Here is a 25215-nt window from a genome sequence, read left to right as displayed (position 1 = left end):
TCATGACAGCTTGTGCTCTGGGACCTAGGTATTAGCAAGGTTAAGACAGTCTTTTTTTTTTTTTTTTTTTCCAAGGGTAAATGTGGATGCTAGCAGCATGGCATCTCAGAAGATTCAAAAGAAGTCTGTAATGATGACAAAATGAAGGCACCTTGGACTAATATTTTCCAAATGATTTACATTGTTTATACAGACCTGAGGAAGGGACTGTTTTATTGTGCTGGTCTTAGGTGAGGTAGTAGATCTCCAAATCTGGAATGGATATAGAAGGTTTACAAACTGGTTTCAAAAGTGAACAGGAGGTATTTAGAATTCTGATATAGATTTCACATGAAATGTAAACACACCTCTAGAGGTAGAGAAAATAACAATTTCCTGGTCCCAAGAAGTTGCTTAAATTAGATTAGATTAATAGCTTTTTAAAGTGCCTATTGACTATAGAAGGATCCTAGGTTATTAAATGTGTTGCTTAACTTTTAGAAGGCTATGGCTGACAAATAACACCTATGGTTGTGATGAACATATATGAGAAGGTTTTATCAGTAATTCAGAGACCACAGTTGCTAAATAGACACAATGCAAAGCAAATTCATGTTCTGACATTAGGCTATAGGCTTTGAAAGTCCTACACACAGCCCTAAGTTTATGCTAGGAGCCATCATGAAACCAAGTGTGCTAAGCCAGTGGGGAATATTCCTAATGTAGCTAAACACCTAGAGAAATCTTCATGACAGATAAAAATTTGAAATTGTAATTTCTCACTCATGCATAATATGACTGATGTGATCCACGACACCTGACAGCGTTTTGTCAGGCAAGGAAATACATGGTCCCTACTTTCAGAAGTCCTTTCAGGTTAGATAATCCCATATGAACCTCCCAGTTGTGTTTAGTTGCCACAGACACAGCTACGTACCATCATGATTCTCAGTATGAATTTCTCTGGGATTGGGGCTGCAGCAGTGGAGAAGAGAAACTAGGGAGACAGCAATATGGTAAAAAAGAATTTTGCCTGTGGGAATGTACAGCTCCTCCAACAGGGCCTGCACCCACCTCTGTGTTCACTAATCTTCTAAAAAGTACAAGCTCAACCACGTTTTATGGAAGCTGCTGAGGTAACTTCAATTTGCTTTTGGGTGTGAAAGAATGGATTAACTCCATTAGGTTTATACGCTGCAACAGTTAATGAAATGGTTCTTGCAAACACGGATGGTCAGTAAAGAAAGAGTTTGAAAAAAAAAAATCCTTTCAAATCCCAAGAGCATGAAAATAAAGACTCATGACAAAAGGAGAAAAAAAAATAATAAAGTTTATCTGTAAGTGAAATACATGCAGGCATTACTGCAAAGGAATTTAAATGTGTATATAATGAGTAGTTACACATGCACAAAAGTAGCTGTCACACACTATATAGTATGCATAAAAGCTCCAACAAGTTGCACAGTATGAGGAATAGTTGCTTCTGGATCAGCGCACAGCCATTTAGTAGTCCTATCAAGCTGACAGTGAGCGTACGGGGCCTGATACACATGACTGCCCAAGAAGAGTGTCTCTGGATGTCAGCCTTGTGTACGTCAATGAAACAAGAGTAGAGCAGAATCAAAACAAGTTAACAAACCGGCAGTGAGCTTGTTTCTGCTGCAATAACAGAACCATAGTCTAACTGAGGCTTTCTTTTTAAAACCTGTAAGGCCACAGCAGTGACCTCGGAATCACTGACCCACAGATGCTGGTATACAGTGAGCATGAAAGGGCTTTCTTTTTTTTCTCTTTATTCTTTCTTTTTTTTTTTTTTTTTTTTAATTTCTGGGTGTCCAGCACTCCATTCTGAAGCAACTGCAACAATGGCTATTGTTCTTTTGCAACCCTCCCAATGAATCCCTCTTTGTTTACTTATGTTGGTTAAACACCATTCGAGACCTTCCCTAATGAGCATTGTGAGGGAGTCGCTTCTGATCATTTTTATGGTCTTTTTGAAGGTTTGGATTCATTTTATGATTTTAATGTTCTGTATCTGTCAAACGATCAATTGTCTGCAGTACCCTAGTTGTTTAATAGCTATCAGATACTACCACTGTAACCAGAAATACTCACTGGACTCTTTTCATGACAGGCTGGAGAGTAAGTGTTTAGTTTAGATTGATTAGCAGATAAATTCTTTCAGGGAAGGAATACGAACAGGTCACTTTAGGGAAAATGGGCTATGAGTTTCTTTGCTGGTGGCTACTACAGCAAGATTGTAGGTAATTGCCCTTGAGAAACTGGGAATTCCCTTGATATTTGGGACTTTAATTTTTCCCATATCATTTTCTAAACAATTTCATTTTCAGGGTTGACAGCTGTAATTGTGCCTGGAGTAGAGGTACCTAAACCATCTGGAAACAGATAGTTTGAGTTCAGCGTGGACGAACTGCTCCGAGCTCTGGATTTTGTGGGCATTGCAGCCAGCTCACACAGAGTTCTGCAACAGCAGAACAGCCATGAACATCAGGTTGGCCATTTCAATGCTATATCAAGAATTGAATTGTAGGTATCACGGTGACCTCTGATTCCACTGATATGTATTTCTAATGTTTTTCTCTCTGAAGAATGTGCTTTCCTTTGACTCGCTGCTAGAATGCTCACAGGCCTCCTAGAAGCTCATTGCAAAACTCAGAATTGTTCAAATCAAGCCCTGAATTTGAATTGCTTAAATGGTTGTAAGCTCAGAGTGAAAACTCCCCAAACCCTGAAGTTCTAGCAGTACAGACACTGATGCATCCTCCCCTATAGCCAACTTCAATGTATTTTAGAAGGAGCAAACTAATTAAAAAAGAACATGTTGCACGTGTACAGTTTTAATGTTGAAAGCACACAGGAGATGCACAGGGCACCTTGCTCATACAGGAAACACTTTGTTTTAAACGTCTCTTAAAGATTTTAAGATAAGAAGGATTCTTGTAAGTTCAGACTGATAGACACAATCACAAATACATCTCCACATCTGCTCCATTTTCACAACTGAATTAAGGAACATTTTCCCCCCAATGAGTTTAATTAACTTTAAGAACAAGCTAAATTAGTTTAAAAGGCAATTAAAATGCAAGCGTATAAATTGTAATTAAAACTGCATGCTGTTTATAGATATTTTTTCTAAATATTTAAAGAAGATATTTTCCAAATGAAAAAACAGAAGTTCTACAGTCAGTGAATAATTCAGTTCAGAAAAATATGAAAAGCTTTTCTTACACATGTAGAATTATTTTTTAAAATCTAGTTTGTTAGAAATCAATATTACACAATATTCTATCAGTGTCCCACTGGAAACTAATGATAATTTGCTTCACAAATGTGGTTTTGTCTTATAGCGAGATGTGATTGGCTCTGCTATTTTATTTGTTGTGAAATTATCAGATTTACTTAGAGTTGTTATATACGTTTAGCTCAGTTTTGCCTGAGCTTTACTTCTCACTGCATGTGATCTGGTCAGCTTTCCACACTGCACACTTTTTCTTCTGTATCTCCTTTCCCTCCATTCATGTTCGTCATCTGGAGTGGATGTCTTTATGGGCAGTGTCCTCAGAACTGTACAGTTAACCTAACCACCTCTCAAGAGGTGCTTTTTCTCTCTTTTATTCCCTTTGAACAATACAGATGATGTGAATGGAGCGTACATTGGCCCTGTCCTCCAAACTGGGCATCACCATTCCTTTCCTAGCTCTACACCTCCCGTGTTCAAGTCACACATCCTGTGACTATAGGCTAATCACTTCACCTTTCTGTGTTCACCTTCTCTTCTGCCCAAACACTTTTTGGTGAGTTGGCAATGGCTTTTCCTTGTTTGGAGCATTCCTAGGAAAATAAGTCTTATCTCAGTGACAACAGGTGCAATAGCCACAAATGAATATGAGTGGCAAAAATACTGTGAGAGTGAGTATATGACTGACAGAACATGAGTAATTGCATCTATATCCATGGTAAAAATATAACACTCTGAGGATTTATAAATGTTTTCCTCAGAAACCATATAACCTGGGGGGTTGCCTTTGAGGGGGTAATGGTGATCACATACTGTTGCAAACTAAAACACTATGTGATTTGTTCCCTTACAGCTTAATTTTGATTCTGTCCAAGTCAAAAGGATAATTCCTCTTGAATGTATTGCAGATGGGATTCGAACATCACCAAAAAAGGACTCACAAGTGTTCAGCTATAGCACAAGAAAATTAAATGCATGTATAACAATGACTATATAAAAATCTGATTTTGAATTCCAAGAATTAGTGTGAATAAATCTGATTTTGATTTTGTTTTCATGTTTTGAAATTAAACATGTGGTTATGTAGTCTCACTTAAACTTAAAGGAGCTACTGGAAAAGATTTCTGACTAAGCTATGTATCTAAGGTGTATTTTCTAAGCTATATTCAGCCAACCCCCTTTTGATGCTAGAATGAGATTTGTATTGAAAATCAGAAACTCAAGTTGCAAAAGTACACTTAAAATGTCATGACGGTGTGCCGCCCCCCCCCCCCCCCCACTTCCCAAACCCTTGCTCAAATGGATGTGTCTGGTTTCATGGATGCATCTGACTCAGAGATGATTTGGGGAGACAAATAACAGCACAATAGCCAAGGGCTAATTTGAGCAACATGCCCACCAAACTGTAGTGCTGGTCAAGATCTGACCCAAGCCAAATTTGGAAGAAACTAACATCTGTAATCGGTATGCAAATATGACTGAGTCAATTACCTTACTCCATAAATAGTGGGCAACCCAGGGCCCTTTGTGCTCTCCTGCATGGCAGTGGGATGTATGCCAGGATCTCCCCATGAGTAGGGACACCTCTGCGGTGAATGAAGAGATGGGACACAGCTTCATGCAAGCAAGTTGTCTGTTTATTAGTGATTTTCTTACAATTATATACGTTTCTATCTTCTACATATTACACACTGATTGGTTAAATCTTAAAAATAAAAAACACTGATTGGTTGACATTTAAGGCACACCGTTAAAACAATAGGAACTGATTAGTTTACCTTGTCATAGCAACAATTTCTATTCTAAAATTAGGGGGTTTCTTCCTAGGTGACTTTCTTAATTAATAAAGTTCCTTATCGGCACTATCCGTTCCCTTATCTGGCTACTTGTTCCTCTTTGTCCAACTGGTTGCCATCTCAACGGCAACAACTCAAGAGTCTGCAGTTAGCTTGCTCCTTTGTTCCCAGGGCTTGCGCCCTACAAGTTCTAACACGTCTCTATTCATCGGGCTAACAGTACTTGGACTCTTGTCCTTGAGGCCTTGTCCTGCACACCTCTGAAGGTTACTCCTCAAGGCTGAGACATTCCTTGCTGCAACAGAATTTTGGGAACTGATTAACAGCATGCTAAACTTTGAAATCTTAGCTAAATGATGAAAAGGACTGATAGAAACCTTTAGACATACATTACTGACCAAGTCTGGGACTAATTCTGAATGCAGCTGCACTAAGACCCCTCTGGGAAGGAGTTTAGAATGCAAGGGGGTCCTTTCTGAACTTCATGGCTTGACAGGACAGCCCACCTGACAGTTTTGCCTGACCCTGTCCTCCATGTAGTAAGTAACCAAGTGTACCTTGCCATTGAATCTTCTTGAACCACTGTCGCATATACTATCAAACTTTGTTAAATCACTGTTTTATACCAATAAGCATATTGCTACTACTCTCTTATGAGTGAGGTGCGTCACTCCATCTGTGACAAATATCTATCACCGTTCCCAATTTTTACAGTTTTAAGTGACTAAAGTTCTTGAAAGTGTGGGAGTTCTAAAAGGTTTAAGGCAGTTTAAAAATTTGTCATCTGTTAGCTTTCAGGAAAAAAGATACATAAATATAAAGAATAAGATAACAGCACAAAAGGGCTTTGCAACTGCCAATGAAACAAAACTGCATATTTCATTAGAGATATAAATGTTACAGTTTTAAACAGAAATGGATAGAAAATTAATTACTTGCTCTTTCTCTTTTTCAAATTGGTGGATTTGAAGGGGTTAGCCTTGTTTCTAACTCAGAAGAAGCTTTCTTGTTTGTCTTTTATTATCAAAAAAGGAGAAAAGCACTCAGGTGGAAAGATGTCTGCTGCGTATAATATGAATAGCTTGATTTTTCAGCACAACCCTTATTCATAGCAGGGATACTTTCATAAGAAGCTTATGAATTTCTGTTTTAATCCAACAGCCAAATTCCATTTGCAACTATTTGCGAAATAACACAAGAATTCCACTGAGAGCTGGTTCAAAGAAATGCTAAATATGCCAAACTAATTGTGACTGGGCTCTGATTTGAGCTGCACCTGTGGTTTGTGGAACTCTTCACCAGGAAGAATGGTGAATCTGGTCTGTCTTAAATAAACCAAATCATTCAAGGCACACACACGGACCACCAGGAAGGAAAAGTCTTAGTTGCATTAGCTTGTTGACAAGTAACAGGGCACGTAACGAGGATCAAGCATGTCTCAGCTGCCACGCCCTAGGGAAAATCTAATGTAGGTTCAAGAAATAATGAAGCAATGCCAACAATATTATTTATGCCCCGACAAAAGAGGAAAAAGGCTTTGTGCTTTAGAGAAACATATTATTTACTATAGGGACAGAATGATTTTCCTGCTTAATATCCAAATTTTTTTGTTTACTGCACATTTGGACAGAAGTATTATTCATAAGGCAATTGGCATTTTGTGAAGTGTCAGATATTTAATATTGTTCAAAATAGTTCAGTTAACAGACTGAATCACTTTTAACATTTTTTTCCTGTAGACAATGCATCTTACAGTATTAGTGCAATTAAATTTACAATAACCTATTGCTTTCATTTATTATTTCTCAGATTTGGGGAAAACCTTTGGAATATCTTCTAGGTTTCATGTCAGGAAGTTTGCTACCATTGAAATATTGTTTTTCTGTGTGTTTTAGTGAAGTAGCTATTTTTTTGCATTAAAATCAAGTTGTGAAATCTAGGGAATAAAAGAAAAAAGGGAAAAAACATGAATAATTTTTCAGAAAAATTGATTGATTTTGTATATGTGACTAAATGCAAAACTTGACATTTTTTTTACGGCTTAAGCTTTATTTTCTTTCTTTTGCCTATTAATTTCTTGGATCTCAGGATATCTGTCTTAATCCATTTATTGAGGATGTGACTGGAAAGTAAGGATGAAGTAACTGTTCTGTATTTCTAAGAGGATGACAATGTCAAATGTTCCTAAGTTGTCCCCTCTAGTTGTCAGAATCTCTTTGCTTAGGAATTGGATTTATTTTTTATTAGGGACCTTTTCCACAGTGATCTTGTAATTGTGAAAAGAAAAATGTCCCCTCGACCTTCATCTGACAAAGTGAAAGTTTTGACAAAGACCTCAGAAAAGTGACATGAGAACACCTCTATAATAGTAAGCATGTATCCATTCATAATTGAGAGAAAACCTTCATTTATTCAGAGCCTTATTTAGAATCTCATTATCTTCTTCTAGCCTTTGATAATAGGGTCATGGGTTTCTAGAATGCACTTTGAGTTTTAAAGTAAAGCGCAAATTAACAATGTGCTTTCTCTCACCATTTATGTGAACTTTATTCCTGCAAGCACCCCATACCTTCCTACTGACTGCTGTTCAATGTCCGTGAAAATGTTCATCCTGGATGAGGATAGAGAGTTGAGCAAACAGGCCTAAATGAAAGTAATTTAGTGGAAACAATCTCACTGATTCCTGCAAACTTTGAGAGTGTGACCTTAAATCATCACATTTATGTATGGAATTTGCTGTGTACATACTGGAAAGAGACTCCTGGCAATAGAAGACAAATTGGCTCACTATTGTGATGCTTTTTGTTAAATTAAAACCTTAGAGTGCCAATTATGTGTAAGAAGTACTTCTTCCTTTGAAAAGCTTTAATTTGTCCAGTTAAATAGTTTTTTAGAAATGAAAATAAATTCGCTTTCAGTTGAGAAGCTTTGAACTCAGTGAGACCCAAAGAAGAGCTTATGTGCCCAAAAACCTGTCTATTTTTTTCCAGCTGTGACTGTTGGGATGATAAGAAATATTATCTCTCAACACTTATTTGAAGAGCAACCAGAATGTCATATAGTGGGAAACTAGGAATCTCCATCTATTTAGTTCTTTGAAGAGTAGATTACTTGCACTTTTCATACACAGAAAGATATAATTTTTTTTTACAGTAAATAGCTCACTAATCTAGCATGCCAGGGTCCAATAGCTGGAAGCTGAAACTAGACAGATTCAGATTAGAAATAAGACATCCGCTTTAACAGTTAGGAGAAATTGCATCAGCTTCCAACGTGAGATAGGCATTTAAGATAGGAGGGATGAATCACGTTCTGGAGATGTGTCTTTTTCCTTTGGCTGTTGAGAAACCCCAGATAACTAGGCAGATGTCTAAATTTTAAATGGATAAAGCTAGGTGAGATAAATCTGAATCTATTAAATTGAGATAATATTATGTATATTTCCCTATTGTGTAACAATCACAGCAAACGGTGGTTTAGCTGTAGCACTTTGGAAAATTGCTCTGGAGTATTTCAGTGCTTTTAATAACAGACAAGTTTACGAAGAATTAAATGTCCAAAAGTATTTAACCTTACCTGTTTAATGAAATGCATTCAGTTAGAAATGGGGATTACAGTCCTTATGATTCTTAAACTGCTCTTCAGCTTACCTCTAGAACAGGCAGATCAGATTTGCTAAATCATATCGTCTGAGCGGTATTTGCATGACTGATTTCTAAGAGCATAAAATTGACAGAGAAGGGAGCATTGGTTATGCACTTGGTACACATTTGCTAACAATAATGATGGTCACACGACTTTCAGAGTATGGACCATGGAGAGATTGTTCATGCCTAAGAAATAATTCTTAGCATACTGATTTTTTTTCTTTCCCCCCCCCCCCTTTTTCTTAGCATACTGATTTTTCTTTTTTTTTTTTCTTTTTTTTTTTTTTTTCTCCTTTCAAGGTATCATTTTCAGAGCATGAAGGTGGAGAAATGTTACTGGGACTAAGAAAATAATACAAATGTGAATGATTGTGTAAGCCTTAGGACAAGTCCTCACAGGTTTCAGATAACTTCTGGCAAGTAATGTTGAATGAGACCTAAGAAGTTCACTGTTTGGTTCCTAAAAGAGGGAGAAAGGGCATACAGCTACATACGCTCTGTGGTTGCTCTCTACATACTGACCCCAACACCCACATATGTACAAAAGTATTTTAACCTCAGCCCTACACTGTCTTTGACATGAGACAGTCATTGGTTATAACACAGAAATTACTGCGCTATCAAGAGTTACAGTTCTGTTCCCTCTCTCCCAGAAGAGTTTTTTTACCAACCATGTTAAAAAAATCAGGCTCCTCACTACATGCTGGCTTCATGACTGTTGCTTCTTCAGTCAGCCTTGTCCCAAGTTCATAGCCTAGAGGCTGGAAAAGCACCTTTTCCAAGGTGAATGGAACAGGTGTGTATGAGTTTTTCTAAATTAAAGAGAATTGAAACTCCCAGTTTTGGCAGGTAACAAGCTTGGACTGCACGAGTTTAAAGACACTGAGAAAAATCTCTCCCTTTCTCTCATGCCAAGTGCTTGAATTCTAGAAAGGAATGGGAAGTCAAGTACATGTGGTATTAAGTAATTGCAAGAAGTCTTGTCTCTAGGCTTGGCCGGCTTCTTACAGAGAGTAAATTGTCTGTATTTATTATACCAGAACACCATGGGTGATGGTGCAAACTAGGATTTTACTCATACATAAATAGGTCTAAATATGAGACAGGCGTATATGTTTGGTTTTTTGGTTTTTGGTGTTTTTTTTTTTTTTTAAACTAGTTTTTTACATTCTTTGACATCTGAAATCACCTTTTGAGTCTGGTTCCCTGATACTACAAGCTACATACCCTAGACAGACTCTGAGCCTTCCCTTTTCTCAGTTCTGCACTCAACTTAATCTGGTAATTTTTGACTAGGTACTCTTGTAATAGTGGCTGTCTCACACATTGTTTAGAAAATATGTCTCTTAAAATTATTCTGGCTGCCATTTTAAAAAATGTAATTATAGAATATATTGATTTAAAATTATCAGCAATTTGGATTCTCTAAACAAAGACACTTGACAGTATCCTGCTTTTCAGAGAACAGGACTTCACAGCAATCTAAAAAATGGAAAGACCTAAAGCCAACAGTCTATTTTTAATATTTAGGCCTGCAATACTGAGAAAAAATTTCTCTTCATGAACAAAATGTCTGCTAAAATAAATCTTCAAAGCCTGCTAAGATACTGAAAGTACTTTATCTTTCAGCCACTTAATTCACATAGCCAAAGCTGCAGCAGTTGCATGACGCGTGATTTGGAATGGTTTATTTCTGTATGAATTTGCAAACAGCCCTTACATTTACAAGGAAGGTCTGATTATTAAAACTTTGTTGGCTGTGGAAGGCTCCTTTTAGCAGACTCCTATCATCTCTGTGGTGAGGACCTGAGATGGATAGGGAGATGCTTGCATACAGTGAAGTGACAGTCGCTTACAGAATTGACAAGTCACTTTCTCTTGCAGTAATTCTCAGGAGTGGTCACAGCTTCCCTATTCTGTAAAAGCTCTTTGAAGCATTTTATACGTATGTAAAGTACTCATATATAAGAAAACAGTACCTCCACTGTGTGTCACATGGAAAAATTGCATTTTTTTCTGACAAAGAAAATATTTTACAAAAATATATTAAAAGAGGTTTTCAATGGGCCGAACAAGGCACAAATCACAGGGAACATCACGATGTAATTACATACTTATAGAGAAGTCTACCATGAATAAAGAGAGTTTTTGTTGGGTTTATTTCCCCCGAAAACTGCAAATGACAATCTCAAATTATGAAGTATACTGTGCACAATCAAGTGTGAGAAAATATCAGATCATGAATCATTAACAGCCCCAGTTTCATGAATAGAGCATTATCAGCTCTGTAAGTCTGAACAAAACAATTGTCAGCTGCCACCCTTCCTCAACCAGACAATTAAAAATTTCATGTTGTGCAAAGTGAAAAAGTGAGATCAAACTCAGCAATCCTCTCGCCTAGCAGGTGCAAAAAAAGATCCTTCAGCCTGCCAAAGCACAGTCTCTTCCAGGGAACACGCAAGAAGATAGCATTGATATTCAGGGGAGGGTCTAGGTAGAGATCTGAGCACGGCCATGAGGACATCTGGGTGCTCTCTGCACGCTTGAGCAAGGTTATTCTGGGCAAATCGTGCCCTGCTGGTAAGGTGAGGGTGAAAGGAGTGGAGCAGAGGCAGCATCTGCTTTGGACTTGTGCCAGCTTGGGGAACATGGAAGAAGAGAGGTTGCGAGGCACATGGGACTCGTTTTACTGCTGTTTAAAAAAGAATAAGCGTGCTTGTTGCGAAAATGTGCATCAGGGTCTTCGTTACCTGTGCAACTCAGTAGAAAAGATGAGCGTGCCCTCTAGCTGGCAAACCACCTTCCATGGATATGTTGTATGAGTAAACGCATTTACAGTTGCACTCCTATTTTATTTTCTTGTATAGATTGTCTTTCAGCTTTTCTGCTAGGGGAAAAAGGCTCTCTGTGCTGCTTAATCCCCTAAAATTTCAAAGCACAGCACCAAACAGGATCTAGCCCTTTACCTTACTGCGTTCAAGTTTAGCCATCTGTGAAATTAGTATAATAGCATTGTTCTGCCTCACAGGGATATTGTGCGTCTGCTTGTTTCTAAAGTGATGCTCCAGGCATGTTTTGAAATGCTTTCTGTTTCCAAAGCGCTTTGTAGGCCTTGGACAAAAGAAAAAAAAAAAAAAAAAGTGTTAAGTTTGTGTGGCAAAGGCAGTGGATTCCTGCGCTGATCTGTGATGAAGAAGGATGCTGTGGGATGAGGGCTGAGTGGGAAAGTGTGACTTGTCTGCTGCAGGGGACCACGCTCCCAGTGCTGCTCCTGTCTCCCATGTGGTGCAGCAAGATGTGCCCTCGTAGGTGGAGTCATAGGGCTCCACAGACCTCCCCTCATCTTGTGCAAAAAAGCTTTGAAGACCATTATGAAACAGGATCTCTGAGTGCTGGATGGAGTAAAGACACGCTTTTTGGCATCCATCACCACAGGGGGGCACGTTAAAAATACAACTAGTCTTTGAGAAACCCCATTATCAACACAAAGAGCATTCTCCTAACTTAAAAAAAGGTTGGAACCCACCTGTCACATACTGAGTTGCCTCTGTATAAGTCAGTCTCATTTCCTGGTAAGTGTTTTATGTTACTAACATTCAATTACACTAGAAGTTATTTAGGGCAGAATGAATGTTTATGCCTATGAAAGTTTACTGCAGCAAGGCATTTGTTCTGAAGCTACTGGAAGATGAATAATGATGCTAATAACAATAACATATTTAAATCAGGAAATGCATTTGTTCATTTGTATTCTTAGATCTCTGATCATTGCTTCTCAAGAGTTTCTCACTCCATATTTTTACTTAATGGAACCACATTCCTCAGACAAGCTGCTCTGAAGGCTGTTTATTTAATAAGCGAGTTGCCTGACTGAGTTATGGCTGAACGAGAAAAAGAGGGAGAGAAAACACCAGCCAGCTGAAGAGCCAAGAAGAAAGCAGCAGAGCAGAGAAAGGTGCTTTTGTAACCCATCTCTCCCTTTGGGCTATTCATGTTAAATTGTTTATTTCAGTTCTGCAGAACTGGGTCTCCCTTTTTTTGGAGTGACATTTCTGTTGATTTTGAGGTATTTATAGCATACAGGCACTCAGTTTGATTCACTCTGTGTTACTTATTGACACAGTAATGCTGATCTTGCTATTCACTGTCAGAACTACCTGTGGGCTTCTTTCTGTACATCAGGGGAGCTCAGCATCAATAACCTTAGCATTTGAGAAGTGGTGAGTCTGTCCCCATCTTGGAAGACATGGTCCAGTGTAAAAAAAATCAGATTTTCAAAGTATAACAGAACCACAGAATTAATTCTACCGGTTTTCCATCTAGCTTTGTGTTGTTTCACATTTTCCTAGTTTTTTTCTGGATGACAAGAAGTAGAAGTTAATCTTTTACTAAATAAAAATTGATCCTTGCATAACAGGACTCCTGGAGCTAGGTGTGTTGGAATAATAAAGCTAATTTTGAGCTTCATGAGCATCAGTAACATCATATCATTACATTTACAGCAGATGAGAGAGCCTGAAGTCTATTTCAAAGGAACCTAAAGTTTTTAAGAGACTACGTTCCATTAATGAAAACAATTAGACATTTATGTGTCAGTTGCGTTTAGGAGAAATTTAGGGATACAAGCGTATTCCTAGGAGGTACAAGCTGCCAGGTTTTTGAAGACTTTAGCTAACAGGAATACGTATGGAGCTGTAGTCATGTAACGACCTCTGGATGCCTAATGATTTTAACAATTCATCCTTGGCACAATGGATTCTCAGCTTGATCATAATTTTATATTTAATTCTAATCAGTTCTAAAGACTGCAAGCTAGCCCTCAGCTTGGGTAGTCAATTCAACCAATTAGTACCCACTGCGTACCCATCTTTAAATTGGTTAAAACAAATTTTTGAGCGATTTGTGCCCAGTTCCTAGGCCTGTTTTCCTCTTTACAGTTTTGGGTTTTTTTTTTTTGCTACCAGGTTAAGCAAAGAAACACTAGAATCTCCAAACTGTCTTTTCAGCATGAGTTTCAGGCCCCATTTGGGGGGTTAGCTTGTTAGATTAGGGATTAAGTTTTAAATACATTTCACAGCAAATGCTGCGTACAGCACATATCTATTCTGACATGTATACAGATACTAAAAGAAAAAAGTATATGACTAGTCAGGGCAATTTTAGCTATTCAAATGTCTAATAATTGTCTTTTTGATGCAAGGTCATTTGAATTTCCAGTTCTTCCCTTAAGGCTTTATTGACATCACATCCATGTTGAATGGATTTTTCCATATTCTATTTTATCCTCAAAAATCCCAGGACAACCACCTTAGACTGCAGAGTAATAATTTAAAATATTGCTTTTATTTTACCTGCATTAGTAGTGAAGCCGTATTTGCTGAACTGAAGTGTATTAAACAGATCTCTGAGAACAATTGTTTTTTGCCTGTAGGATCTGCATAGTTAAATTTCATTTGCTCTCTGGGAAACCTGTCAAGTCTCTTATTATATCTTTAACATCCTTTCACTCAAATTAAAATACATTCCCTTATGTCTTTAGTGCGCTAGAAATACTCTGAGACTTGCACTAGTTTTAATTGGACATTTTTAACAGTGTATCTCATGCCAAACAAAATTTGTTTTAAATAACAGATTATCTTTTTTCAGTGGTAAAAATAACTGCTGGAAATATAAATTCTTGATAGTCCAATAGGACCAATTTAAGAGTTTTCTTCTCACAGGGCATGAGTGCTGGATATCTGAAAATTCTCTATAGCTTATACCCCAAATTCCTAAATGGCTGTACTGATCAGTAAGAGATGAAAACTAGAATTCTGATGGTTAAATGATTTGTTTAAGTTCAGGTCCTAAATATATTGCTACAGCATTTAAAAATGAACACCTGGAGAATGCATCAGGTTTTCTTCTATTGCTTACTTCTTCCAGCTTTTATAATCTGATGCATGTCTTTCATAACTGATCAAAGGAATAAAAGAATTAAGGATCATCAAAAAAGGGATATTAAAAAAAGCTGAAAAAAGCTTTTCTTTATGTCATGTTTTGTGAAATTCTTTAGTTAAAATATTTACCAGTGATACTACCAAAATCAATATGAAATGGTAAATATTTCATACACTCCACCCAGATTTTCTGAAAATGCACTTTTCCGTAATATTTTGGGCATATTCACTAGGCTTGTAATAAATATTAATTTCATACGAAATAATCTAAGAAACAGAAAATTTTCAGATAACTGGCATATTTCCTATGAAGTAAAACCAACCATCTCAAGAAGTATATTTATTTAGCAACTGTACTTGTCATTTGTTACCTAGTGACAAGACTGGAAACAATGGCCATAACTGGAAAGATGGGAGGATCCCTTTGGACATAAGGAAGTGCTTTTTCACTGTGAGGGGGACCGAGCACTGGAACAGGTTGCCTGGAGAGGCTGGAGTCTTCTACCTTGGAGATATTCGAAAGCCGTCTGGACATGTTCCTGGGCAACTGGCTCTAGGTGGCCTTGCTTGAGCAGGGAGGTTGGACCAGTTGTCCTCCAGAGGTCCCTCCTAACTTCAACCATTTTGTGATTTTGATTCAGTGATTCTTTTAATACATATCATATAACATTCATATTTTATACTTCCATTCAAATAGGGCAAAGCAAAGTAAAAATATCAGAAGTGTCCATTGCTCTTGGATCTAATAAAAGGGTCCTTTTGCCTGTTGGAAGCTTCCTCTGTATCCTCAGTGGTAATGAGGAAAAATATTAATTTCTTGGAACAAAGGCTCCAGTTTGGCTAATGCTGTATATGCAGAGTGCCCAACTTTCCTAAGAGTTTTCTGTACCCTGTTGAGGAGCACACAGATATTTCAAAGCAGAAATTCACCATATGCCTAATGAGCACTTTGTTATAGTCATTTTGCAATGCTGCTATCTACCTAGCTTCAACTGCACCACGTCCTTCAATAAACTCCTCCACATTTTATACTGCGGCATTTTATTTATGACTTCTGCTGTAATCTTTGTACCTTCTTCCCTCCCTGCTAGCAACCTCCATGTGTTAATCCTTACTGTGAAAGAAGACAGTCCTACCACCCAGAACTGAGGCATAGGGACCTGAGGGCTGGAGCCGCAGAGATGTCTCTGGAGCTGTTAGAATGTTGAATATTTAACCACCTCCGTAGCACCGCCTCTATGCGGTGATTGAGAGACCTGTGTGTCTGAGAGCTGTACTCTCAGCACCAGCATGTTAGATAACAACCTACCTAAAGCAGGTGGGAAAAAAAAGCAACAGAACAGAGAGCTGTAATGTAAACCTTCAGCTGATTTCTAGACCTTTGGCAACTAGCTGTCCAGCAGGAAGGAATCCATTGGGAATTCACATTTCATGAGTGGGATTCACCTCACCTAACTGTAGACATGGAAGTGTGATTTACTGAAGTCTGCCACTCAGGAATAACAGGCTGAGCTTTTCTTTAAATAGAAAGGCACTCCAGAAGGCAATTTAGACAAGTACTTGGGATAGCTGGAATGAATCCCATGCTGGAAGTACCTATTTATCTCCATTCATAAAAGGAGGGTTGAATGATTGCTGAAGCAAGCAATGGGTGTCCATGTGATCTAATCACCCTTGACTCGCTTCATAGACGATGGAGAAAACCAGACCCTTTTCAAACGCAATTCACCTAACCAAGCGTACACAGATGATGCACACCCTATCTGTGCTTCTCTTCAATGACTGTTCAGGAGCTGAAGGAGACTAGCTCAAAGATTTATCTGTTTTCATGTTTCATTCATTTAATGAATCCCACAACAACTCTTTCTATAAATTGGGCTCACACTTATCCTACCTTTTTAATTTTTGTTCTTTTTTTTTCTTTCCAATCACATAGGAAGATTGTGGTTCAGCTACAGCTACATATGGTATCCAGACCTCCTGAATCCTAAAGTAGCGTCTCAACACATCCTGCGTTGTCTTCAATTTGCCCTAGTCTTCCTCAAGTCTTGCTGCTGCCTTCTCACAGGGTTCACTCCTTTCTGCCCAGTGACCTTATGAACCGTGTATTTTCAGCAGCCATACCCCTCTCCTCCCCAGTCCTGTCACCCTGCGCCTCCTGTTCCACCTCAGTCTCCTCTCTGTTGTTCAGCCACTCTGTATCTCAGTGTTTTACATTCATGCAGATCTGGTCTATCCCACTTTCAGCCTGTTGCTGATTTTAGAAAATCTTCGCCCATGTTTCTCTCCCTCCCCTCCTGCACCAGTTGCCATTGAGTGCCTACCTATATTTTAGACCTCAGAGTCTGGAAATACAAGGTAGGTACAGGAGTCTGAAATTAACCTTGTTTCTATATGGTGTACACTGTCCGAAACAGAAGCTTGTCTCTATCTTTGAACAACACAATACTCACATTTTGGCTTCAGTTAGGACAGGATGGCAGAAATACTGAAATAAATCTCAATGTTTATAACAGTAAACCCAAATAAATGGCTAAACCCTACATGTGCTGAAAATTGAGGTATCTCCTTCAGAAATAAAAGATTGCAGTTGGTTTCAGCCCAGATATAAATATAAATGTCTTGAATTATTTGAACTACCGCCGTCACATATCTTTACAGAAGAATAATTTGCAGTTCTGTGTTTTCACTCATAGGTGGCGATATAAAATTGATATATTATTTACCATGCTTTTGCTTAAAGATGATCCACAGAGACTACAGAAAGCATAATGAACTTTTTCAGACATTTAAAGTGATGGATTTTTCTTGTTTTGTGCACCGGGATTTTTGTAGGTAATTTTTAAATTGTGCCTGCACATCAAATATACCTGTGTGTACCTCTCCAGGCAAACATGTTAGAAAGAGTTCAGCTTTTCATCTCCTTTCCTTCCTTCCTTCCTTCCTTCCTTCCTTCCTTCCTTCCTTCCTTCCTTCCTTCCTTCCTTCCTCCCTCCCTTCCTTCCTTCCTCCCTCCCTCCCTCCCTCCCTCCCTCCCTCCCTCCCTTCTCTCTTTCTTTTTCTTTCCTTCTTTCATTTTCTCTTTCTCTCATTCCTCCCTCTCACTTTTGCTTTTGCTTTCATTCTTTTCCTTTTTTTTTTCTTTCTTTCACTCTTTTTCTTTAGGTTTTTATTTTTATTATGCTTTTTCTTTATTTGTCTTTTGTTCCTGTACACTTGCCTGCCTTCTTAGCTATTTTCTCCCCTTCTTCCCTCCTCTCTCACCCTCCATCCATTCCTCATTTTTTCCTTCTTCCCAGACTCTCTCCCTCCACCCTTTCCCTGTAAAAAAATCAAGTTGGTTGAACTGTTTTGTCCCTCTTGACTTCCAAATGAAATGAAATTAAGGGAGTTCTCTGGCTCTATGTGCCCGTGTTCATGCACACAGATGCTGATACCTCTCCTAATACTCCCTCTCCCACATGTATCAAAAGATGCAAATGGTAGTTCCCAGTGACAATCCCAATATGTTCACTTTTCCTATTCACAGCTGTCAGAATGATGTAATAAAAATTAAACTGAACTTTATGGTAATTGCCTCAGGGTAAATGTAGCTCACATATGCCATTGCAGCGTCTCTTTGTTTTGTTCCTCAAAATGTAAATGCCTTCATCTTGAAATACCTTCATATTAACTTCAGTTCAGAAAAGAAAAGAAAAAAATAATTCTTTAAAACAAAATACCATAACTTTGCCTGTTTTACCCAAGAAGTGATCATACTGGAAGGCATTCATAGTGCTTAAATCACAGCATTTCACACAGGCTAGAAATCAGACTATAATATTCCCTGTGGTCAATGGACTATTTGGTGATTGAACTTGCCCTTTGGAATAGGCATGTGGTCCACTGGGAAAAATCTGTTTATATCACATCAAGGAAATTAGAAGGATTTCTTTGGAAAGACATGATTTCATAACATTAGTTAGCATGGACAAAGATTTACAGATTCATCTCACCAATCTTTTAGTATTTAACCAAGGCATGCAAGTTAGGGCAATATTTGTACAAATCTCCTTCTACAGATGATGCATAGAGATTTTAAGAGAGCGACCAAGTTGGGCTAAGTCAAGTTTCCAGCTGACCCAGCAATTAGATATGCCCAAATAAACAAAAAACACATCAAGATTTAGGTTCCACAAGCATAAATGTGTAGCAGGTAAAAACATCTTTCAGCCATTTCCACTCTTCTACTTCCTACATTAGTTTAAAGATTTGATCTTCATGCTGCTAAACCAGAACAAATCTGACAGTGAAGTAACTCTGGAATCATGTTTCCCACTGTAAACAATACAGGGAGATTTATAGTGAGAAGGACCTAACAGACTCAGGCAAAACGTTGAAGAAAATTTTCTTCCCAATTTTACTTGGCACTGAAGACTGAGTTGGTCTTATTTTTGTCATCAAGTGTACAGTAAAACTGGTTTGTGGAAGGTTTTGGGTTGGTTTGGTTTCTTTCTTCCTGCAAAAAATATTGTGCAATTCAATTTCCAAAGCAGGAGCAAGATGACAAGAAAATTTTCTTGGGGTGGACTTCACTCTCCTGGGTCTCCTGGAAACAATCAATCCTGGACTCCTGTAGGGAGTTATCTCAGCCCTCAGTGGCCATCACTTGCCAGTCCAGCTGTTCTTTGGTCCTGAACTGGTTCTCAGAAAAATTTTAGGGCAGCTTAGTAAGTTTGTGACTGTTTTGATTTGTGCTGCAATCACTTTTTTTGCAAGAGCTCGTGGGAAGACTATTTGCATGCGTTTTGGTGCAGAGACTACCAGCTCCAAGATAAAACAAAACTCTACTGGAGAAGCAGACAACACACAAATGCCTGCCTACAACAAAATGTGCATAAACTGTGCTCTCACTGGAGCTCATCAGCACAGTCCAGCTGCTTTTTTGTTTACAGTGAGGGCAATGTTTTCCCTTACTGGAGTAAGTATGGCCAGTGTTTTGTAACAAACATAGGAACTCCCAAGAGCTCTTTCAACAAATATTTAGAAAGTTATGGCCTGATAAAGAGTAAAGCTAGAACTAAGCAATGGATCTCAGGTTGGATTTCAGCTCCACTCTGAAGTTCAAGGCTGATATTTTGATATCTGTGTTTGGTGCATCTCTAGAAAAAGCTGTGCTGTTCTGGTGATTGAACTAAGAGATAATTAGCAATTTTTTTTGCTCAGCTATCATACTCATCTTTCAAACTTTTGAGCGTACAGATAATGAAAGTCTTAAGTGAACTCATTATTCACTTATTAATATTGATGTATTTCTCCAGCAAACAACTTTTATCAGCGTTTTGTCAAAATAAGGAATGGTGAGTATTAATACAATATACATGATCTATAATTTGGGCCACACTACTTACCAGCTATGACTAGAAAGAAAAGAAGTCTGAAAAGGGGAGGACAAAGATAGAATGAAATGGATTCATTAACGCAATTACAAAATTTTAAGCAAAGTTTGCTACTTCCTCCCCAACGTCGAATCCTTTGTTTTTTTCCCTTTTTTTTCCCCCTCATTTTTCTACCTTAAAGTTAGGAAAAATCGGAACAAGAAAAATAAAAGAAAAGGTTCACTTGTCTCAAAAGTTTACATTTTTTTATACATACTTAGGAAAAGTAAAATTTTTAGCAACAAGTAAAAAGAAATTATTCTCAAAAAATGTAATCTCTTGACTACAAAATATAACTTGCTAAAGAAGTTTCAGCTAGCCTTCACACTCATGGATACTGGAATATCTGAGTAAAAGAAGTATGTAAGAGATATGCAGATGTTGAAATTTAAATTTACATTCATATATTGCCTATTATTGGGACAGTCACTTGAAGACTTTTAAACTTGTTATTTAATACACATTTCCATCAGAATCACCTTCACTCCAGTATTTGTTAATGACATAGTGTTAACCAGCACAAAGCTTCCCTTTCAAAGAGTGCAGAAGTTTTGATGGAGGTGAGAGAATCATCTTTGAAGGCTTTGTTATTTTGTGACACCGTCTTCTCTCAGAGAACTTCAGTCCTTCTTCTGAGATAAAGGAAGGGAGACCATGCCTCTGCAGCTGTAATCACAAAGGTCCAGATCACAACATTGTTTTATCTCCAGATTTCATCGCGAATATCAGTTTATTTGTCCTTTTTTTCCCCCTAAGGTTCTGCTTCTCAGTTTTCAAAGGAACTAGGTTTCTTGGCCCTCCTGAATACTGGGAGAACTTGGAAAAAGTGTGTTCTTGGGGTCTCAACAAGTCAAAAGACAAACTGAAATGTCCCATACAAGTTGTGTTTAAGCCCTATTTTTAATCTTTAACCAATGCCTGAACTTGTGGCTTAGCAATACTGAGCTCCTGACCTTCCTTTAGTTGTGAACAGGTACTCAAGGAGGTTAGGCTATTATAATCAGTAACATTCATTTCAATAAAACCCCTTTAATACAATTTTGATAATGCATATAATCTTCCGTTAAGATCAGAGGAGAAAAATAAAGAGCTAGCCTACCTAAAGATGTGTTTAGCTCATTTTCAATTAGAATGTGTCTTTTCAAGGAATGTTTTTCTTCTCTCTGCTATAAAATAGACCCAGGCTTACCACTAGGAAAGAAGTATTCGGGGATTTGTCCTAGCTTCATTTAAACCCTGCAAAGTGTTCTCAGGTTTCTCACTTGGTTTTCAAAAGATTAAATTTGTATGTCCAAAAATCTATATGCTTTAAGATAGGGACTATTAAAAAAAAAAACCAAACAACCAAAAAAAAACAAAACCACCAAAAAAAACACAAGTAAAAGAAAAAGAATAAAAAAAAGCCAGGGTATGATCCATGAAAACAACAAATGGAAATATTTAAATGATAGATTAACTTCTTAGCTGTATGTGACACTGGATCACCAAATGAGAATTAATTTCAACTACTATTGAGTTTCTAAAAAGTTAGCTCTTAATTAGGTGTAGATGCCTCGACATTTTTGTGAACTGAACCCATAGCAGCTTATTAGCAGCTTATTTGGGATTTAAAAATGTCTGCCAGGATTCAGTGTTTAACATAATTTCATAGAAGTCAATGGAGAAACTGCAAGAGGGCCTTTTCAGTCAGACATGAGTACCTTTCCCCTGCTCAAAGTGTAGTCGATTTCTAAGGCACCTTTCTTGCACCACACACCCTCATGCACTGTAAAGTGAACATGAGCCATGTAAAAAGAAATCTCAGGCTGTGTCTGGTCCTGAAGTTATAGATTCCCTGCTTCTGCTTTAGGCGTTGGTCAACGATAGGCTGAATTTATCATGAAGCATTAAAGCAAGGGCTCTTGCGACAAAAGGCTGAAATTAGACAGGTATCTTGAGGTCTCCATCTTTTTTTTTCCCTTGGTAACACATTTAATGAAACACAAAACTCTTCAGGGTGGAGACTTCACCTTTGCAAATGTGGTGGTCTTTCCAAATTGAGTAAAAATGTGCAGATTTTAGAAGTGATGAAGCACCTACAATAACTACTAAAGCTAAATGAAACTGTGGGTGATCATTTGTTTTATATCTTCACTTCCATTTAAGTTTCTACAGTGTATGTGCTATTTGAGGCACCCAGAGGGAGACTTTCAAAAGCACCTTTATTCTGTGTAGGAGCACAACACCACTGCAGAAGTCAGTAGGATCTGTGCTTCTAAATCTCTGGCTGGTTTACATTAAAACTTCAAAAAGCTCAAATCCAAAACTCAGCTGTAAGTTATACTTACAGTTAAAGAAAGGTGATGAATAGACCCAGAAAATGTAGAGAAGGAGGAGACTGCTAAAAAGATTATGGCAAAACCACAGAAAAAGAGAAGACTATTTACAGCTTCAGCAAGAAGTCAACATACGGCTTTGCTGGGGGTCAGAGAGGCAGAGTGAGCTTAAAGTGTGGCCAGTATAAGGAAAACAGAAAACTGAGACCCTCCTGAAAGGTGTCACTATTAAAAACCAGCAAATACAAATGCCAGCATTATTTTTGAGTTATGGAGATTTCTCCCGATCGTGTTCAGTGCTGTCCCCAGCCCTATGTACATCTAATTAAAAGCCACTAGTTTAAATACATCATAGTTGATTTATACCAGATATGGTCAATCACAGCTGTTAAAGCCTTTTTTTACAATTTAGCCTACAGCAAATTGTTAGAATTCACGCCCCTAGCATTTCTGCAGTCAGGGATATCTTGGGTTGCTATCATGTCAACATGATGAAAGTGTTACGGATTTGCCTTTAATTCTACAAAGTTACTCTAAAAAGACAATGATTTAACTGGAGGGGGTTACATTCATGTTGGCAGTAGAGTGATAAAATTAGTAAGAATCAAGAAATGCATCTTAGAGAGCAAATATAGTACTTTTTTAAACAAAAATAAATTTTCAAGCTTAATTAAGTCAATAGAACTTATTTTCCTAAGCAAAGGAAAATGTAAAGAAAGCAGAAATTGTGAAAATAGTTTGAACAATAAAACTTTGTAGATGGAACTAGAGGTATATAGCTGAAAAGCTTCTGTGAGGACTTGAGCTGGGTACGGAATGGTGCAGGAGAGAGGTGTCAAAGACATGCTGGAAAGATGCTACAAGAAGCCAACATATAGTAATGGTAGGAGACAACAGCTGTAACCTAGATTGTTCAAATGAGAAGGGAATTAGGCACAGATATTCTGTTGAAATTAAATTTCATTGGAGTCTATCTCCTTTTCATTAGGGCTCTTCTAGTTATTGCTTTTTCTATTTACCCTTTTTCAGGAAAAGCACAATGTTTGAGTTGATCTGAACTGAGATTTGGGTTTTTTTCTTTCTTGTTTAAAGTCAATCAAAAGGCTTGCCTCATCTAAAATCACAGTATTTTCCTTTTAAAATGAAAGCCTTATCCGAAAAGGGAGACTATCGGAGTCTTCCACTTGCAAGCTCAGAGTATTAGACATTTTTGTTTCCTTTTCTTCTTCACTAGTCTGAATCAGCCTGTCCCTCCACTTAGGGACATGCCCACCCGTGCAGTTGAGCATGCTAAGCCAGCTGTGCTTAATTTCTTACTGCTTTCCTTCACTGGCATGAATGACATTTTCACTGTACTACACTTCAGTGGAAAAACCCAAACTAAGATACTTCCATCATGCTGCTGATCGGACTTTCCAAGAGTTTCTTGGAAACAGGCAGGAACACTGGAACAATGTTTGCAACAATGGATCATTGTATGAGAAATGCGTTCCATTTCTCATACAATTCATATTTAAGGACTTTATACAAAGCAAAATAATATCAGTATTGGAACAGCAGCCATCCTGGTCAAAGTAAGTGGTCATACCAAGAAATCCAATTAATCTGAAGAGGTTTACAGAGTCACAGATCCTTTGGGTCAAGGTTTTCCATCAAGATGAGATAAGGCTGAACTCTGCATTGTACATCTTTCCAAGAAAACTCTCTCTGAAATTATTCAGAGATGGGAAGAGGAGAGTAGAGAATTGCAAAGTAGAAACAAAAGAGAGTCCTAGCCACCCTAGAAGAAAGGTGAAGATCATCTGGCGTGTGCCCCGCACCCCCCTCCCCCCCAAAAAAAAAAAAAAAAAAAAAAAAAAAAGAGTAAACTATGACTGCCTTAAATTGTCTCTGCCAAGGGTCCCCATACCACACACAGAACAGATAGACTAAGTTTCATCCAGCAGACATATTTACTCTGGATAAGATCATTAAACTGGTAACATGGAGACAAGGATGCATTTATCCAGGGTAAGAGGAGTGGAACTGGTGCAAAGTATTGCCGATTTTTTCAAGAGTAACTTGTCAACAAAGGTGTGGGGAGCCAGCTGACAGCCTGTGAAACAAGGAGTGACAATCAGGTAGAAAAACCAGGGAAGTGGGGCAATAGTCTCAATTACATGAGAGGTCAAACTTACCTTTCCTTGCTAATAGATGCTCCACCTTGAGTACTGTGTGCCGTTTTGGGCACCTCAGTGTAAGAAAGACATCAAACTATTAGAGTGTGTCCAGAAAAGGGTGACCAAGATGGTGAAATGTCTTGAGGGCAAGACTTACGAGGAGCTGTTGAGGTCAATAGGCTTGTTCAGCTTAGAGAAGAGAAGGCTGAGGAGTGACCTCAGTGCTGTCTACAACCTCCTGAAGGAGGGCAGCACAAGGGGAGGTGCTGGTCTCCTCTCTCTGGTGACCAGTGATAGGACAGGAGGAAATGGAATGAAGCTGCATCAAGGGAAGTTCAGACTGGACATTAGGAAAATGTTCTTCACTGAAAGATGGTTGGCCACTGGAAGAAGCTCTTTGGGGAAGTGGTCATGAAACCAAGGCTGTCAGAGTTCAAGGAGCATTGGGACAATGCTATTAGTTTAGTTTAATTTTAGGTAGTCCTGTGAGGAGCAGGGAGTTGTTGGACTCAAGGACCCTTATGGGTCCCTTCTGACTTGAGATGTTCTATGATTCCATGATTCTATGATATGGAGGGTAACTCTGATTTTAAAATTCACAGATGATCTGTTGCTGCATGTTGACTGGATCACTGGGGTGCAGTGTACATGAGATCTGAACCCAGTCAGTCTAGGATCAGGTAAGTCTTCCTTCTGGACACACC

The 25215-nt window shown here is 38.2% G+C and overlaps 1 protein-coding gene across 1 annotated transcript in view; it reads right to left on the bottom strand.

Annotated features, from left to right (window-relative positions):
• Positions 1-8910: 8910 nt before the first annotated feature.
• The window catches only part of LOC308065748 (uncharacterized protein), a 172084-nt gene continuing 155779 nt past the window's right edge, over positions 8911-25215 (bottom strand). Inside the window, exon 4 of the mRNA XM_080392053.1 lies at positions 8911-25215. This exon is cut by the window's right edge and continues 31433 nt beyond it. The gene's annotated coding sequence lies outside the window, so the exon portion shown is untranslated.

Source organism: Falco punctatus (genome assembly GCF_963210335.1).
Source record: "Falco punctatus genome assembly, chromosome: 6".
NCBI classification, from domain to species: Eukaryota; Metazoa; Chordata; class Aves; order Falconiformes; family Falconidae; genus Falco; species Falco punctatus.
The sequence above is the reverse complement of the archived record's forward strand: the minus strand, read 5'-3'. Positions and strand labels throughout refer to the sequence as shown.